This window comes from Pagrus pagrus (assembly GCF_965226575.1).
Source record: "Pagrus pagrus genome assembly, chromosome: 17".
In the NCBI taxonomy this organism is placed as follows: Eukaryota; Metazoa; Chordata; class Actinopteri; order Spariformes; family Sparidae; genus Pagrus; species Pagrus pagrus.
Genome location: NC_140201.1, coordinates 25,974,416 through 25,992,086, shown reverse-complemented (window position 1 = coordinate 25,992,086; position 17,671 = coordinate 25,974,416). Strand labels below are relative to the sequence as shown.

Sequence of the window (17,671 nt, the reverse complement as noted above, 5' to 3'; positions counted from 1 at the left end):
AACCCAAAAACTCCCCAAAGGAAGGGGCTCTGTATCTTTAAAAGTAGCTAATGACCTGCTAATTTTGAAGAAGTGTATATTTTAGAGGGAGAAATTTGACTGTGTATTTTTGACTAACCCTAACTAAGTCATGTTTGTGTGTAAACCTAAGAACAGAATTTTTACAATGTAAAATTAAAAATTGAACATAAAGAAGCATAGTTAATTATTTCATTAATTAAATTAACTAAATTAAAGCGACACTGTTTTTCCTCAAAAATGTATTCAAAATCATTTTGATGGTACATTGACCTGTAAGAGGGTGAATGACTCCTTTTTGTGACTAGGTCCGCGAATTTAGACAGACCGCGGTATATTGGGGGTCTGTTTTGGTCCGCCGATGTGATGCCTTGGAGGGTACACTTTTTGCGCCTCCATTGCTATGTAAATCCAAGGCGTTAATGTGCCGGCAATTGCATGACATGGGTGGAAGTGTCGATGACATGCACTGTTGTGCGATCCACAGCAGGGAGTTTTAAAAGCAGGAAACAGCTGATCACAGCAGTCAGTTCATCACTTCATCCGCAGACGTCAAGATGAGCAACTGGAAAGCCGCTGAGATCTGGGAGATGCTAACCATCACAGCCGAGAGAATCGTCAATAACCAGATCACTCGTCACTGTTCACGCCCAACTTCGTGCTTCACGTCACGTCACATGTTTACGCCTACCCCAGTGGCGGCTTTTTTCCAAAGGAGGAATATTACACCTCCGTTTTACATAGACAAGGCGGCAGATTGCAGCCATTACCTGGCTGCAAATGTGGCGCATTTTCTAACTAAAAGGGGCTACTGTTTCACCCATTCCAACCCCCTATCGCTTGTTTCTGCACTATGTAGTGTGACACCCTTTTCCATTCTCCTGGCATGTTGCCTCACTCTTCTCCTGCAGTTCTGGGAGTTGGCTGGAAGGTGGAGCTGGGAGGGTGGCTAATTAATACCTACAGATTTGGGCAGGGCCTCCCAAAAGGCATAAAGGTCTGCCCCTCCAGTAGTCTCTAGCCCTTTTCACACAGAGTTGCCGCATTATCGCCACAGCAGCGGTTCGCCAATTCTCCGCCATTGGTTGTTCACACAGAACCAAGCAAATTTGAGTTAAATAAATAATTTCTTGATTGAAGTGTCTGTGTGTGGCCTCCCTTTTTCTTGCCGGCCTTGAGCCAGTCGGTAACAAATGGGGACTCGTCCGGGATAATCAGTGCTAATGCAGTGATTAGTGCTGGGAATCTGGCAAATGTAAAGTTTCTGTAGGGAGTGTTTCACACAGACTTTGGTGTACTCTGGTGTTTTTAGGGGCTTTGTGGCTTGTTTGTACTCCTGTAACAGTGTTGCTCCTTGGATCTTGGCCTGCAAATATTACATGTTTTCCTGAACTGTCAGTAAGGGTTGAAGGCTTCTGAGTCATTTGGAACCCTTATTCCTGATGGGCATATGCAATGTGGTGCACTAGCTGTCTCCATTCAACTTTTTTGTTTTGCAGTAAGTGGTTAGAGCTGTGCTCGGGGGCATTACCAGGACTGACTAGGTAATTTTCAGCATGCTGAAGGGTGAGATTGACCCTGGTTATGCTGCATTTGTGTCAGATGGTTATGTCTCACTGATTGGGAGTGGTAGGAAAGTGCCTGTACAGATTATGAGGGATTCAGGGGCACTGGACTCATTTATTGTGGACTCAGTGTTACTTTTTTCTAAAGAGACTGACACTGGCTCCCCTGTTGATGCTCAGGGAATGGGTTTGACTATTTTCTCAGTTCCCCAGCATAAACTGACCCTTTCTTCAGATCTGGTGCAAGGTGACATGGCCACGGGAGTCCGCCCTTCCTTGCCTATAGGGGGCGTACAGGTCATCTTAGGTGGTGATTGAGTGTGGCCTGCTGTATCTGGACCTATGGATGCCCCAATGTCTCAGGTTTTGATTCTCCATACAATCCTACTGTGGTACTATCCAACTGTGCAGTGACGTGCGCTATGAACCCTGTTGGTGGTAGTCCATGTTTTGGCAGTTCAAATAAGACAAGAGAGTCAGTGTTTCCTGTGCCGGCTTTTCCTTTGCCTGTGTCTTGCAGTGATCTCATGAAAGAGCAAAAAGCTCATCCCACTCTTCTGGCACTGTACAGCCAGGTTTTACCAGAGGGCCAGGTGGAAAGTGTAGTCCGTGGTTACTTTCTCCAAGACGACCTGTTGGTGAGAAAATGGGTTCCCCAGGGGGAGTGTTTTTTGAGCGATGAGGTTGTGCAAATAGTTCTGCCTTTTTCATTACGTCAAACTGTCCTTCAGATTGCTCATGATGGTGTTGCAGGTCATTTAGATGTGAGAAAAACCTACAATCGAATTTTGCGGCATTTTTACTGGCCATGTTTGAAAAGGGAGATTTCGGCCTTTATTAAAACGTGCCACATATGTCAGTAAACTGGGAAACCTATTCAGGCGATTGAACCTGCGTAACGTTTTGCTTACTGTCATGTGCCAGGCTACACGCTATCCTGCTGCTTATCCCCTTAGAAACATCACGACCAAGTCAGTCATGAAAGCTCTGACACTGTTCATATCTATTTTTGGTATCCCAAAGGCTGTCCAGTCAGACCAGGGATCTAACTTCTCCAAGTTGTTTGCGGAAGTGTTAAAACAGTAAAATGTCAAACAAACACAATCCAGCGCCTACCATGCCCAGAGCCAGGGAGCTCTTAAACAGTTCCATCAAACCTTGAAGTCTTCTCCATGCATATTGCACAGAATTAGACTGCGATTGGGAGGAGAGATTACCCTGGCTGGTGTTAGCTGCCAGGGAGGTGTCCCAAGAGAGCCTTGGTTTTAGTCCCAACGACCTGGTTTTTGGTCACATGGTTTGAGCCCCTTTAGCAACTCTTCACAGTGACTGGCAAGCAAAGGAGGCCCCAAAATTTTAATAGATTATGTAAATGGTTTCTGGCAGCGGCTGTACCAGGCAAACAAAATGGCACGAGAGAACCTGGAGGCAGCCCAAAATAAAATGAAAAGTCTCTATGATCGATGGGCAGAACGACGTGAATACAGTCCTGGTGATGAAGTTCTAGCACTTTTGCCTTTGGTTGGTTCTCTGGTCCCTATACTGTGACCTGAAAAGTATCAGACCTGAACTATTTGATTTCAACCCCATGTATGTAATATTTGTATATGTATATGTGTATATATGTTTTCGGATTGAGCATATACATACATATATATATACAGTACAGACCAAAAGTTTGGACACACCTTCTCATTCAATGAGTTTCCTTTCTTTTCATGACTACTGACATTGTAGATTCACACTGAAGGCATCAAAACTATGAATTAACACGTGGAAATATGTACTTAACAAAAAAGTGTAAAACAACTCAAAATACGCCTTATACTCTAGTTTCTTCAAAGTAGCCACCTTTTGCTCTGATTACTGCTTTGCACACACTCTGCATTCTCTTGATGAGCTTCAAGAGGTAGTCACCTGAAATGGTTTTCACTTCACAGGTGTGCCCTGTCAGGTTTAATAAGTGGGATTTCTTGCCTTATAAATGGGGTTGGGACCATCAGTTGTGTTGTGCAGAAGTCAGGTGGATACACAGCTGATAGTCCTACTGAATAGACTGTTAGAATTTGTATTATGGCAAGAAAAAAGCAGCTAAGTAAAGAAAAACGAGTGGCCATCATTACTTTAAGAAATGAAGGTCAGTCAGTCCGAAAAATTGGGAAAACTTTGAAAGTGTCCCCAAGTGCAGTCGCAAAAACCATCAAGCGCTACAAAGAAACTGGCTCACATGAGGACCGCCCCAGGAAAGGAAGACCAAGAGTCACCTCTGCTGCGGAGGATAAGTTCATCCGAGTCACCAGCCTCAGAAATCGCAGGTTAACAGCAGCTCAGATTAGAGACCAGGTCAATGCCACACAGAGTTCTAGCAGCAGACACATCTCTAGAACAACTGTTAAGAGGAGACTGTGTGAATCAGGCCTTCATGGTAGAATAGCTGCTAGGAAACCACTGCTAAGGACAGGCAACAAGCAGAAGAGACTTGTTTGGGCTAAAGAACACGAGGAATGGACATTAGACCAGTGGAAATCTGTGCTTTGGTCTGATGAGTCCAAATTTGAGATCTTTGGTTCCAACCACCGTGTCTTTGTGCGATGCAGAAAAGGTGAACGGATGGACTCTACATGCCTGGTTCCCACCGTGAAGCATGGAGGAGGAGGTGTGATGGTGTGGGGGTGCTTTGCTGGTGACACTGTTGGGGATTTATTCAAAATTGAAGGCATACTGAACCAGCATGGCTACCACAGCATCTTGCAGCGGCATGCTATTCCATCCGGTTTGCGTTTAGTTGGACCATCATTTATTTTTCAACAGGACAATGACCCCAAACACACCTCCAGGCTGTGTAAGGGCTATTTGACCAAGAAGGAGAGTGATGGGGTGCTGCGCCAGATGACCTGGCCTCCACAGTCACCGGACCTGAACCCAATCGAATGGTTTGGGGTGAGCTGGACCGCAGAGTGAAGGCAAAAGGGCCAACAAGTGCTAAGCATCTCTGGGAACTCCTTCAAGACTGTTGGAAGACCATTTCAGGTGACTACCTCTTGAAGCTCATCAAGAGAATGCCAAGAGTGTGCGAAGCAGTAATCAAAGCAAAAGGTGGCTACTTTGAAGAACCTAGAATATAAGACATATTTTCAGTTGTTTCACACTTTTTTGTTAAGTATATAATTCCACATGTGTTAATTCATAGTTTTGATGCCTTCAGTGTGAATCTACAATTTTCATAGTCATGAAAATAAAGAAAACTCTTTGAATGAGAAGGTGTGTCCAAACTTTTGGTCTGTACTGTATATATATATATATATATATATATATGAGGCAGTGACTAATGGGCATCCATAATAATAAACAATAATAATAAACCACTGACCAGAAGAAGTCAGTGCAGTTGTGTCACATTAATTTGTTGAAAAACCTATTTTGCTCACTCTTCTGTGCCAGGTCCAGGGATGACGATTTCCTCAGTTGCTGTTGCAACACCAGTGGTTCAGTCACCCCCACCTTTTGATTAGGCGCCAGAAGTTGAGGGAGAGTTGTGTATGCCAGATGATGGGATGTCGAGAGGACGTCTCATAAACTCTGAGTCTCTCCCTACTCAGGAGTACATCAAAACGTGTTAAAAGGTAGTTACAGAAGTAGCCATTGTAGCCGTGGTCTTCTGCTGCTCCTCAGAGCCGTTCTTCACTGCTGGAGTCCTTCCAGGCTCGTTAGGTAGAGTGGACAGGCTGGCTCTGGCACAGCTGCTCCGACACCTGGCCTGATTGCTCGGCCTATGGGCCCAGGGAAACTGCAGCTGCAGCCAACATCCAAAGTGGTCAGCACGACCACCAGGGCAACTACGACTCACAATCTGCGGCACCAGCTCTGCCGGTGGCAGGGTGTTTTACAAACCAACCGCGAGAACAACTCAAGCACAAACCATTACCATCAGAGTGGAATAATGAGGTCTGCTCGCTGGTATGGCAGTATTTTTATTTACTTGAGATTTTATTTGCGTGTTGTTCATTGCTGTGGTAACATAATTATAACCTGTTTGCCCTGATGAAGTGGGTGAATTCAAAATAAAGAGGTTAAATTTGACAGCTTTTTGCCTGGTCTTTAAAAATGATAAAAATAGGACAGGTTATTAAAAATGGTCAACAATTATCGTGACAGCCCATATGAACTTTATACATCATTGTGATAGACTTTTCAGCCATGTCAACCAGGCCTACCATCACCCAAGAGACAGAACATACGACATCTGACTTTATCCATTTATCTTTTGTATATACTACCCCTATATACTATAATTTTGCTTTGTCATAAGCATATTTAAGTATACTTGAAAACAGTTTACTTTAATGTTCATTTATTCTAAACTGCACATCAGTGTACTTTTAGTTTAGTTTAGTTTAGTTTATTTGTTTATGATGATGCGGACAGTGCCCTTCAATAAACTTAACAGTCAAAGAAGCAGCTATAGCCTTTACGGCTAATTTCCGGCTGTAGTCCCCAGTTGGTTGTCAGAATAGGCAATCTTGATAGCTAACATTACAAGGAGATGCAAGGGATTTAATGATAATGATATTTAACTAATGATTTTACCAGAGATTGTGATATTCGAGACAATGTTACATTGACTTTTTGTGAAGAACATTCCCACTGTTTTATTGAGATTAAGTTGGAGGCAGGAGCGGTTTAGCCAGTTGGTAATTTGATCCATCGCTGTGGTGAGTTTGGCAGCAGCCAGATGTTTCGTACTGGCATGTACATATACTACTGTGTCGTCCACATACATTAGTGTATTGATTTCCAGGCAAACCGATGGTAGATCATTAATATATAAACTAAACAGAAGCGGGCCAAGTATTGATCCTTGTGGTACACCAGTGCATAGGTTGAGAGTTGGAGAACGATAATTGTTCACAGAAACATGTTGACTTCTACCATTGTTGATGAAATATTGGTTAAAGGCTACGGCAATTTGTGCTGGGTCTTGTATTAATTTACCATTCAGGTTCAGCTGTTCAACTGTTTCCTAGGCCTGTGACTGATTCCCATAACATTCTTAATCTGTTCCCAGATCAGCTTTGTGTTACTCTTTGCCTCATTGATAATTGTTATGAAAAAATTGGATTTGGATTTTCTGATTTCTTGGATTACTCTATTTCGTAATGAGGTGAACTTATGCCTACCACTATCTAACTTGGACTTCAACGATCTTCTCAGTGCAGTCTCTTTTCTTCATCAGATGAAATATTTCAGTGTTGAGCCAAGGGAGTGCATTGTTTTGTGTTTTTCCTTTGACCCTTCTTGTGAACTCCTTAACTAAGCTATGTAACTTGGTTGTAAACATTTTGCTGTCTGCTTCTGTGTTGCTCCCAGTGAGTATGTTGTCCCAATCTGTCTGCTGCACTGCTCTTTGAAAATTAGCCATGTCATTTTTTGGAATCCTGAGTTGCTCCACAGGTTTTTTATTACGATGAAAGGGCTTTTTTGTAAGTTTTCTGGATATTAAAGGGGACATATTATGCAAAACTGACTTTTTCCTTGCTTTAGTATGTATATTTGCGTATCCGGAGTGCCTCCCCACCCCCTAAGCATGAGTTTTGACAACTAAGTCAATATTTTGTACCTGGCAGAGTCAGGAATTGAGTCTCTAAACGAGCCGTTTGGATTTCACCCGGATTGTGACGTAACAGTCCGGGTGATTTGCATACTCTTTGCGTATCTCCTCCCACATTACGCCAGCTACCTGAACGAGGATCCGCCATTTTTTTCCCCTCGCTAACTTGTACGCGACAGCCTGACCGCTTCCATGTACAACCCGAAAGCCAAGCACTGCTGCTCTGTCGTCGGATGCACGGATCCTCATGTTTCGCTACATCGCCTCCCTACCAAAGAGGATATCAGAGCGAAGAGGCTACTTTTTATTTATCAGGGTCCCAGCTTCAGTGAGCAGAAGCGTTATGGTCTGTGCCAGTCACTTCACACCGGACTGTTTCAGCAGCCAGGGTCAGTACAACGCTGGACTGGCAACGAGATTGTCCCTTGAAAGATGGATCCATACCCGCTGTCAGTGATGGAACTGTAAGTATTTAAAAAACAGTGTAGTTTGTGTTACTTTGGCCGTTTAGCACATGAGCTAACGCTAACCGTGGGTGTAAATATGAGGCTGAGCCAACATTACATGTGAAGTTATCAACGTTGGGCTTACTGGCCGTAGGATTCACGATAATGTTAATGATACGAAACGTTTATTTGTCATATCAGCACTCTTTTAAAACATGACGGTGAATTGAGACAATGAATTAGGATATTGAAATTTTATCGCTTCTAACCTATGGGGTTCCATTTGTGCCAAAAATATGTCGCCATGCGCACTGTCTATGTCTACTGAACATGTGAGAAGACGTTTGTCTATGTCTATTAAACGTTGAACTGTCCTTGTGTCATTTGACTTTGTCATTACGTCGTGTCGTCACGATGTGTCATTTGAAAAAGTGTTGTTATGATGTGTGTTGTGATGTGTTGTTTGACTGTCATTGTGATGTGTGTTATGGCGTGTCGTCTTGATGTGTCGTTGCTATGCGTCGTTACTACATGTCGTTACTACATGTCGTCTTGATGTGTCGTTTGACAACGTCGTTACTATATGTCGTTACTACGTGTCGTCTTGATGTGTCGTTTGACAACGTCGTTGCTATGCGTCGTTACTACGTGTCGTCTCGATGTGTCGTTACTGTACGTCGTTACTACGTGTCGTCTCGATGTGTCGTTACTGTACGTCGTTACTACGTGTCGTCTCGATGTGTCGTTGCTATGCGTCGTTACTATACGTCGTTACGTGTCGTCTCGATGCGTCGTTACTGTACGTCGTTACTACGTGTCGTCTCGATGTGTCGTTGCTATGCGTCGTTACTACGTGTCGTCTCGATGTGTCGTTACTGTACGTCGTTACTACGTGTCGTTACTACGTGTCGTTACTACGTGTCGTTACTGTACGTCGTTACTACGTGTCGTCTCGATGTGTCGTTGCTATGCGTCGTTACTATACGTCGTTACTACGTGTCGTCTCGATGTGTCGTTACTGTACGTCGTTACTACGTGTCGTCTCGATGCGTCGTTGCTGTACGTCGTTACTACGTGTCGTCTCGATGTGTCGTTACTCTACGTCGTTACTACGTGTCGTCTCGATGTGTCGTTGCTATGCGTCGTTACTACGTGTCGTCTTGATATGTCGTTTGACAACGTCGTTACCGTGGTGGCACCGGGCGCCCCTTTCCGGGCCGGCAGAGGGAACCTCCAGCAGAGCTGTACCACTTCAGTAGTGTCCCCTCACACTAATTGATTTTTCATGCATCATAGCCTAACAGGAACAATCTGAATAAAAGTCAAAATGTAGAAGTATATACTGTATATAAAAGTACTATATAAACAATAATACCTATAAAGATTAGTCAGAATGATCAGATTTTATATAGATGTTACAATACAGTACAATCTGAATAAAAGTCAAACTATAGAAGTATATACTGTATGTAAAAGTATTATATAAACAATAAAGATTAGTCAGAGTGATCAGATTTTATTTAGATGTTACAATACAGTACAATCTGAATAAAAGTCAAACTATAGAAGTATATACTGTATGTAAAAGTATTATATAAACAATAAAGATTAGTCAGAGTGATCAGATTTTATTTAGATGTTACAATACAGTAATGCAGTAAAATAATAATCAAGGGGCATAATTTTTAATCACAAAATTACACTGGAAACACAGGGTCAACTGTCCCCAGTGTCCATTGCAACAATGCCCTCCAAGAAGAGTCCCAATTCTGGCAATAAACACAGTTTGTGGCTTGTTGCATTAAGGAGTGTCCACTGAACTTCAAAGTTTACTGAGCACCTAAATGTAGTTGGGTTTAAAGACACCATTTCATTTCAAAAGTAATCCAAATAACAAAAATATCGATTAGACTGCATTTCATTCCAAAGAAATCTGAACCGTCATCTTTTCTTGTATAATGTTCTTTTGTATAACTAGGAAGTAAGCAACGATCTCACACGCGGTGAAAAATCTTATAAAATACTGTATGTTTTTATTTCCACCAACAGTCAGATGCATAATTTTCCCATGTCTCTCTTGGGTTTCTCCTCACGGACCGAAGGACGACCTGAAGTAGCGTGTCCCAAGGATGGCGCTCACACCAAAGTAGTGACGTCACAGTTACCCACAGCCACCCTGTGGTGGACAGACAAACAAACATTTAACAGCAGTGTTTAAGAACAAATAAGACATTTCCAAATGGAGTTTCGTGATCAATTGTCGCCATCTGTAACAAAAGACAGGAAAGGTCTGAGTGTTAGATGTTTGTTCATCACATAGAAACAAAGGTAGCAGGACCCATCAGTCTTGTGGTCACACTCAACTTGGCCCTGAGCAGACACTCCACAGCAAAACCTGTAGAGGGAAAAAACTAAATAGCAAAATCAGTCTCCAAAACACATGTGCCATAACGTACATGTGTAACCTGTGTAGTGTAACAGGTTGGATTTGACAATTCCACTTTCAAAGTAAAAGCCTATAATTGTTAGATTAACCCATTTCAACATTCAATGCACGTGCACCGAGTATTAGCGACAGAGTGAGTGACACAATAACGGCTGAAAAGTAATGACACGTATATTAAGTACAGGGCATTACCCTGTGGCTGACAATTTAGGCACCGTGGTATGGTACTGTATATATTACCGTGTGCGTCGAACCTGCAGGACATGTGCTGCCCCTCACAGGTAATATCTACATGATGTAGCGAGGACATATTCAAAGTCTTTATTTCCTACAGCTTTGCTCTCTTGTGGCTCCTCGAGATTTGCTGTAAACAATGATGCACTTTAGAATCACAGACTTTTTTGCAACCAACACACATGGAAAAACTGTTAAACTATATTCTTACAGAAACTCTGACACTTAAGCCTAGTTTATGCTTCTGCGTCGCACCGACGGCGCAGCTACGTCGTCGACCCTACGCCGTCATTGAGCATTCGAAGTTCTGCGTCGAGGGAACGCGTTGTTCTGCAATTCACCGCCAAGCCGCGAGGGGTGTGGCTGTGTCTTTGTTTGGTTTCGGGGGGTTCATATCGGATTCCTTGGTTTTCTTCCGGTCAGACAGTAAACAATGGCAACTGAGATGGAGCGGATGATTTTGGAGATGGAGCTCGTGGATATTGAACAACAAATGCTGTTATTACAAATGTTGAAGCGCAGGCGACGCAGAAGACAATTGCGGAGGTGGTCTGTCCGACCACTGAATCAGTCGAGGCTGAGAACGGGTGAATTTGCCACCCTGGTTCGCCCACTGAGAAACCTGGATGAAGAAATGCACTTTCGGTACTTTCGAATGTCCACGGGCAGATTTGACGATCTTCTTCGCCGTATACAGCCTTTAATATCGCACCAGACAACGCACAGCATGCCTGTTGATGTCGCCCAGAGACTGGCGGTGACGCTGAGGATTTTAGCCTCGGGTGGAAGCCAGCAAGCTGTGGCGGCTAGCTACAAACTGGCGTCGAGCACTGTGTCCAGCGCTTTGTCCGAGGTCTGCAAAGCATTGTGGACAGCCCTTCAGCCCGAGTTTTTGCCATGTCCTTCAACCAGCCAGTGGGAAGCCATGGCAGCAGATTACTGGCGGCTGTGGAACTTCCCAAACTGCGTTGGAAGCCTCGATGGTAAACATGTTACCGTAAAAGCACCGCCACATGCAGGAAGCGACTACTTCAACTACAAAGGGAGTCACTCCATTGTGCTGATGGCAACATGCGATGCCAGGTAACCGAGCTAAACAATTTAAAACGTGTTCGTTTGATCTGAGTCCATGTTATACCTGTGTACAAATCCACAGTAACCACACTAACAACATGCTCTGAATTTATGTGTTTTACAGATACCGTTTCACAATGGTGGACGTGGGAGGATATGGCAGAGAGAGCGATGGTGGCATTTTCAAAGAGAGCGAGTTTGGGTCAATGCTGCTCGACCATAAACTCAATCTGCCCCCACCAGCTAAACTTCCAGGGACCGCAGTCCAGATCCCTCATGTCATTGTTGCTGATGCTGCCTTTCCCCTGCACTGCAACATGATGCGTCCCTTTCCTGGTATGTAGCTGTATATAGTATATAGTGTAGTGTGTGCATATATATATATAAAAATATAAGTATATATATATTTGTATATATATATATGTGTGTGTGTGTATGTGTATATATATATATACATATATATATATATATACATACACACACACACACATATATATATATATATATATATATATACATACACACGCACATATAATGTTTGTACATACATACATACATACACATGTATGTATAATATATATAGTTATTAATGTATAATAATTTATTGTGCTTTTCTATACAGGACTAGGCATGAGCATGGACAAGCAGGTCTACAACTATCGCCACTCCAGGGCCAGGCGGGTAATTGAAAACACATTCGGCATCATGACTGCGCGGTGGAGAATTCTTGGGAGACCAATAGAGTTCCTTCCAGAAAAAGCTGTGGATGTTGTCAAAGCCTGTGTAGTCCTACACAACTACCTCACCTACACCGATGAAGTGAGCACCCCAGGCAGCAGATACATCCCGCCGAATTTTGTGGACAGTGACAGTTCTGGATCGGTGCAGCCTGGTGAGTGGAGAAAAGTGGTGGCCAATGACTCCAACCTCGTCGAACCTGTGGATCCCACACAGATGTCCAAGGCCCGTTTCACCAGAGCTGCCTTGGCTGTTCGAAATGACCTGATGGCTTTCTTTCAGTCACCTCAAGGAACAGTGCCATGGCAAAATGAGATGGTTTGCCGAGGCAGACTCAATCAGTGATGTGCACAATGTAATGATGGTGTGTAAACTGTCTATGTTGTTGAAAATAAACATCAAAACAACTCTTTGAAAACAAACTTGTTTTATTCTTCAATAATAAATAGTAGAATATGAAATATATATAAGTACAATTTAAAGAATCACAGCAAAGTTAAGTACGATATAAAAAGTCACAGCAAAGTGCACTCAAACCACACAAAAACAAACAAAACTATTTACATTTTTTTTTTTTTTTTTTGAGTTCGACTAGTTTCTACTCTCATGGATGAGTGCATAGACCTTAAACATGATATCTGGTCTCAGGTCCTCTGACACTCTTCGGAGCAGGTCGGCCACTGTTTGCCCGAACCTGGAGCACTCATCAGTCCCCTGCTGTATTTTCTGCTGTAGCTCCATTCTGCGTTCCTCCAAGTTTGCCAACTGTTTCACAAACCACTCATCCTGCTGGTCCCTCTTTCTTTTCGGCCGAGACAAGGGGGACTCACCAGGGGCAAAAGATGCAGGAGGAGCAGGAGATGCAGGGGGAGCAGGAGATGCAGATGGAGCAGGAGATGCAGAGGGAGCACGAGGAGCAGGACCAGGAGATGCAGGAGCTGGCGATTCTGGTGTGGAAGGCCGGGGAGACAATGGCGCAGATGAGGCCGTGTCGCTCTCTGCCGAACTGGACGACGTCTGTTTTTAAAACAAGAGTGAATGCTTTGTTAGTTCATGTGTTTGATTACAACCAATAGTAAATATTACATGTTGTTTGCACATAAGCACACGTACACACATACCTTTGCCTCGTAATTGGAGTCCGTTTCACGGTGCTTCACATGTGGTGCCAGCCACGACATAAAATGGTAAAAAGCAGGCACTTTTTGGCCGCCTGGGTCGCCGCTTCTTGTGGCCATTTTTTTACGGAGCCGAACATATTTGTCGCGGAGGTTCTTCCACTTCTTCATACATTCGGCTACCTCCAGCCCCGTGTTCTGCGAAATTTCCCGCCAGGAGTTGTTTGCCATTTGGCAATCCTTATAATGTCTCGAAGACGAGTTGTACAGATGGTCATACCTTCTGACCTCCTCGATGATTTTCTCGTCTACCTGGTCCATTTTTCCGTGCCGCTCGTACCACAAAAACTTTAAAAATGGCGGTGTTGTTATACTGTTGACCGGAAAAGCAGCTGCCGGAAATGACGTTCTGAGCGGACCAATCACAGTCCTTGCCGTTCGCGACTCGACGCGTCGACGTGACGCGTAGTCAGGATTTTTTGGAGGCGCACGTCAGGCTACGGCGCAGGGTCCGCGTAGGGGTCTGCGTCGACGACGTAGCTCCGCCGTCGCCGCGACGCAGAAGCATAAATCAAGCTTTACTCCTGCCAGCGCTTGATGTCTCTTGATGAAGACATTAGGCTCTCTGGTGTCAGCTCTTGCAGTTGGTGATCTTTCTCAATGGCTGAGTCGCTACGCATTCTGTGCAGAGGCAGACAAGAGTGATAAACAGACACAAAGACATGTCTGTGTGTAATGACATTATGACAGTGTTAGACTCCAACATTGTGACCACAGATACAAGCAATGGTTCAGACATTTGGTGCGGGGAGACTGATGTGAGAAAAGTTTAGCGCTACTGTAACCCAGCTGTAGTTTCAGTCAGCTGATGTTTTCGGTTGATATTGTTTTTGTGTAGTGCCCTTCAAGTTCAAGACGGTGTCATATTACGGCAGCGTGACGACAGCCAACGGTACGGTGCTTCAGGCAGGGATCGCGGGCTCTGAAGATCGTTACTGCTGTGTAGTTCACGTGTGTGTCCTGCTCGTCAGTACTCTGTATTAGCCTGCCTTCATTTCAGTTATTTATACGATGTTTCCTTGCTAGTGGGTGGTCAGTGGAGCAGAGACTGTGCTTTTCCTGTGGCTACTGGGAGGACAGCTGCCACCTGCCATGTCTTGGACCCCGTCTGATATTTTCAGGCAAAACATCACCTCACACTGTACATATAGAGCTCTATATATGTTCTGCCGGCCAGCACTGAACTGACAATTAAAGGACGAACGAAGGATTCCTTTCATTTTGAGTTGAAGACTGTCCGATGTTGAATTGTTCTTGCGGGTTGAGAAAGAGACTTTGTATTCAAAGAGACAAGTAGCATCTTGTCCGGCGCCTTTGTAAAGACAAAAAATAATTATGTAATTGTTTATAGAGAATGTGAACATGATCATTTATTTTCACAAAGAAAGAGGAGAATATATTTTTGTTTTTTATTTTTATTTCAATCTATTGATAAAGACTTAAGGTCATACAGTTGTTGTTGTATGTTGATGGCAATGTGTATATCTATGGTTTGCACTCCCGGCATTTGTATCCAGTGCGAAGATGAAGTTGATGCATTTCAGTTCAGATATTAATAATTGTGAAAAAACTGGCTCGGTAGTAAATTGCTACCAAAACCCTGGTAAATCCACGTATTGGTTACACTACGGATGCTTCCCGTCGCATATCAATGTGATTACAACAGCAGGCACCGGGTAGATGTCAACAATGAAGCCAGCACTGCTGATCATGGATTCGGGATCATCGTTCACCATCGGAGGGAAAACAGTCCTGCAACGTCACGTGAGTACTGCTCATTATTTGATAGGGATAAGCAAAGCATTTCTAATTCTACAATTCCATTTTATCCAGTTATCTTCCTTCTGTTCCTACTACAATTGTCTTTTTATAACTGTATTAAAGTAATGAGTAAATACACCTTTAAATTGCATGCAGTGGACTGAGTTTATTCAGGCAGGGTTTTCTCATGTTTCTCACAATACACTACAAGCAGGGTCATTTTAAGTTACATGAACCCTTGGAATTCTTAACCATCTAAATTCCTTGAAGGACACACATTGAACATTGTGCAAAATAGTAGAGCCCGACCGATTTATCGGTAGGCTGATTTTATATTGGCTGATTTATATATTATTTTTATATTGGCCTATCACAGATATTTCGATATCGGCGTATATATTGTTCAATATGCACTGATATGAAAACCTTATATTTAAAAACTATAATGCAGAAAAACATGCTTGGGGCAATTTAAAATTGGTGTAATGACATAGTTTGTCCAGCAGAGTGCGCTTCAATGTGGGATAAAACAGCTGGTGTCAGGAAATGTAACAGCTACCTCACAAATGGTTGAACTATAAACCAGCACAATAATGACAACTGCCAACATAACACAGCCACCATGTTCTGAAATGACACACTAACATAAATTGCAACCTTTTGTTGATCTGGTAATTTTTCGGTCTTATACAATCGGGAGTCTGCACAGGGTGTTTTATTTTGAAGATTTGTCGGATGCTCTGTCGTTCCTGTGTCTCTGACTTCCTGCCGGCGCGATCTGCTCTGTGCAGCTTGATGCGGCTTCCGTAAAAAATAGACCAGGCAGCCAGAACGCAATACAGCCGTGCACGGCTTGACTTCACTGTGCGCCGGAGCTGATCGTGGCCGCCTGTGATTTGTAACACACTATCTGCCACTAGCGGATGGAGAGTGATGGCAAGTTAACAAGGGGGATGCTTTTTGGTAATTTTGCTAACAAGGGGGACGGCATCCCCCCCTCATATGGCCTACTGATCACAGCCAAAAAATAACACAGTAGCAAACAACGCAACTACAACTGCGAAAAAACTAAATGAATTATTGATACACAAAATAACACGTGATAAGGCTACTCACCAACAAACGGCTCACCGTAGGCTATATGAGCTACTTATATCACACCGGCCACTGAACACAATACTGTTGGGAACTATACGACTAAGGTCACTGACTTTACTGTGTGACGTCATAAAGCCTCAGTCTACAGCTAACGCGCATGGCGTGCCCTGATTAGCTACCGAAGCTAGCGCTACTTAGCCGTTTCATTTTCTCACGTTTATAACCTTGTTGACATCAAAGCATGCCACTGACTGATCACCCAGTTGCTGAATGTGAGCGCCAAAGCTTCTGGAGTCCTGAATACACAGCCGCTAACTCGGCGGTAGCTTGTTTGATAGCTTTGCCGAAAACGCACACTACGCTTAGACAATCTGAACGCACTGCATTTAATTTAACATAGAAATGACGACAATACAGTGTGCTTCGTGGCTTCAATATGACTCTTACCATAGCACGTGTGCATCCGTAACGTTCCTGTAAAAGGGGGGAGACGGTGAACCGGAGGACACCGACGAACTGCTCCACACACTCTTGCGCCACTCTCTGTTGTGGTTCCCCCGCCCCCCAGCCAATCAGTAACCGAGGAACTTGACGTTGCCTCATGACTGACGAATAAGAGGTCGAATACAACAAACAGCAGGGTAGGATGTACAATAAGCAGGCTAGGTTTCAACACACGTAAACAGTTGCAGACAAACACTATTTTACACACTATGTGACTATAACAATAACAAAGATCTGATCTGATTAGAATGTCTAGAACATGTACATATTTAGTTATTTTGGAATACATTCAATGATAAAGAGTGACATGAGAGGATGTCTTACACGTGGAAGTAATAATTTGTCTTTCCTTTGTTATATATATTCCAGGATGTCTCCCATTCATCTTTCCGTGAATGATGAAGATACATCACTTGGACAGTCATCAGTTCAGTTCGTGACCCATAGCTGTTTGCTGTTGCAACCCCCAACAATATACGTTACTCAGTTACTCAAATTCAGTTGTAACAATATCATATGTAATTTATACTCTAAATTATTAGAGTATATATCATTTATGATACTAATTATGCAATTATGTTTATTATATAATTGTATTTTATAAATGATTATATTATATAATTTATATTATAAATTATTATATTATATAACTTGTATTATAAATGGTTATATTATATAGTACTATATGATTCAGTTTCAATCAAATAAAGTGTTCAACTTTGTCTCCTTTTTGTGTCACTGCTTCCCAAATGGATAATAGAATTTCAGATTAATTGATTAAAATCTCAGAATTTGACTGTGGGGCTGTAGGACAGTAGTTTGAATGGTTCGCAGAAATTTTGACATCACCATGGGTGCATCTGTAACAATGTGAGACCAACACTGTTTTTCCCATTCAAGACACTTATTGACACAGTACAAACAGCAGTAGTGAGGCTTGACTGCAGTTACGTTTTATATCGCCGTGAGAAACAAATATATACATCATAATTATTTCGATG

At 43.0% G+C, this 17,671-nt stretch overlaps 1 long non-coding RNA gene across 1 annotated transcript; it reads right to left on the bottom strand.

The window, feature by feature from the left end:
- Positions 1 to 9,067: 9,067 nt before the first annotated feature.
- Positions 9,068 to 17,135, bottom strand: LOC311272704. The gene is made up of 3 exons (XR_014624590.1): positions 16,614 to 17,135; positions 13,830 to 13,928; positions 9,068 to 9,813 (listed from the first exon to the last, which is right to left on the bottom strand). It is a non-coding gene; the product is annotated as an uncharacterized lncRNA (long non-coding RNA).
- Between the last annotated feature and the right edge of the window lie 536 nt (positions 17,136 to 17,671).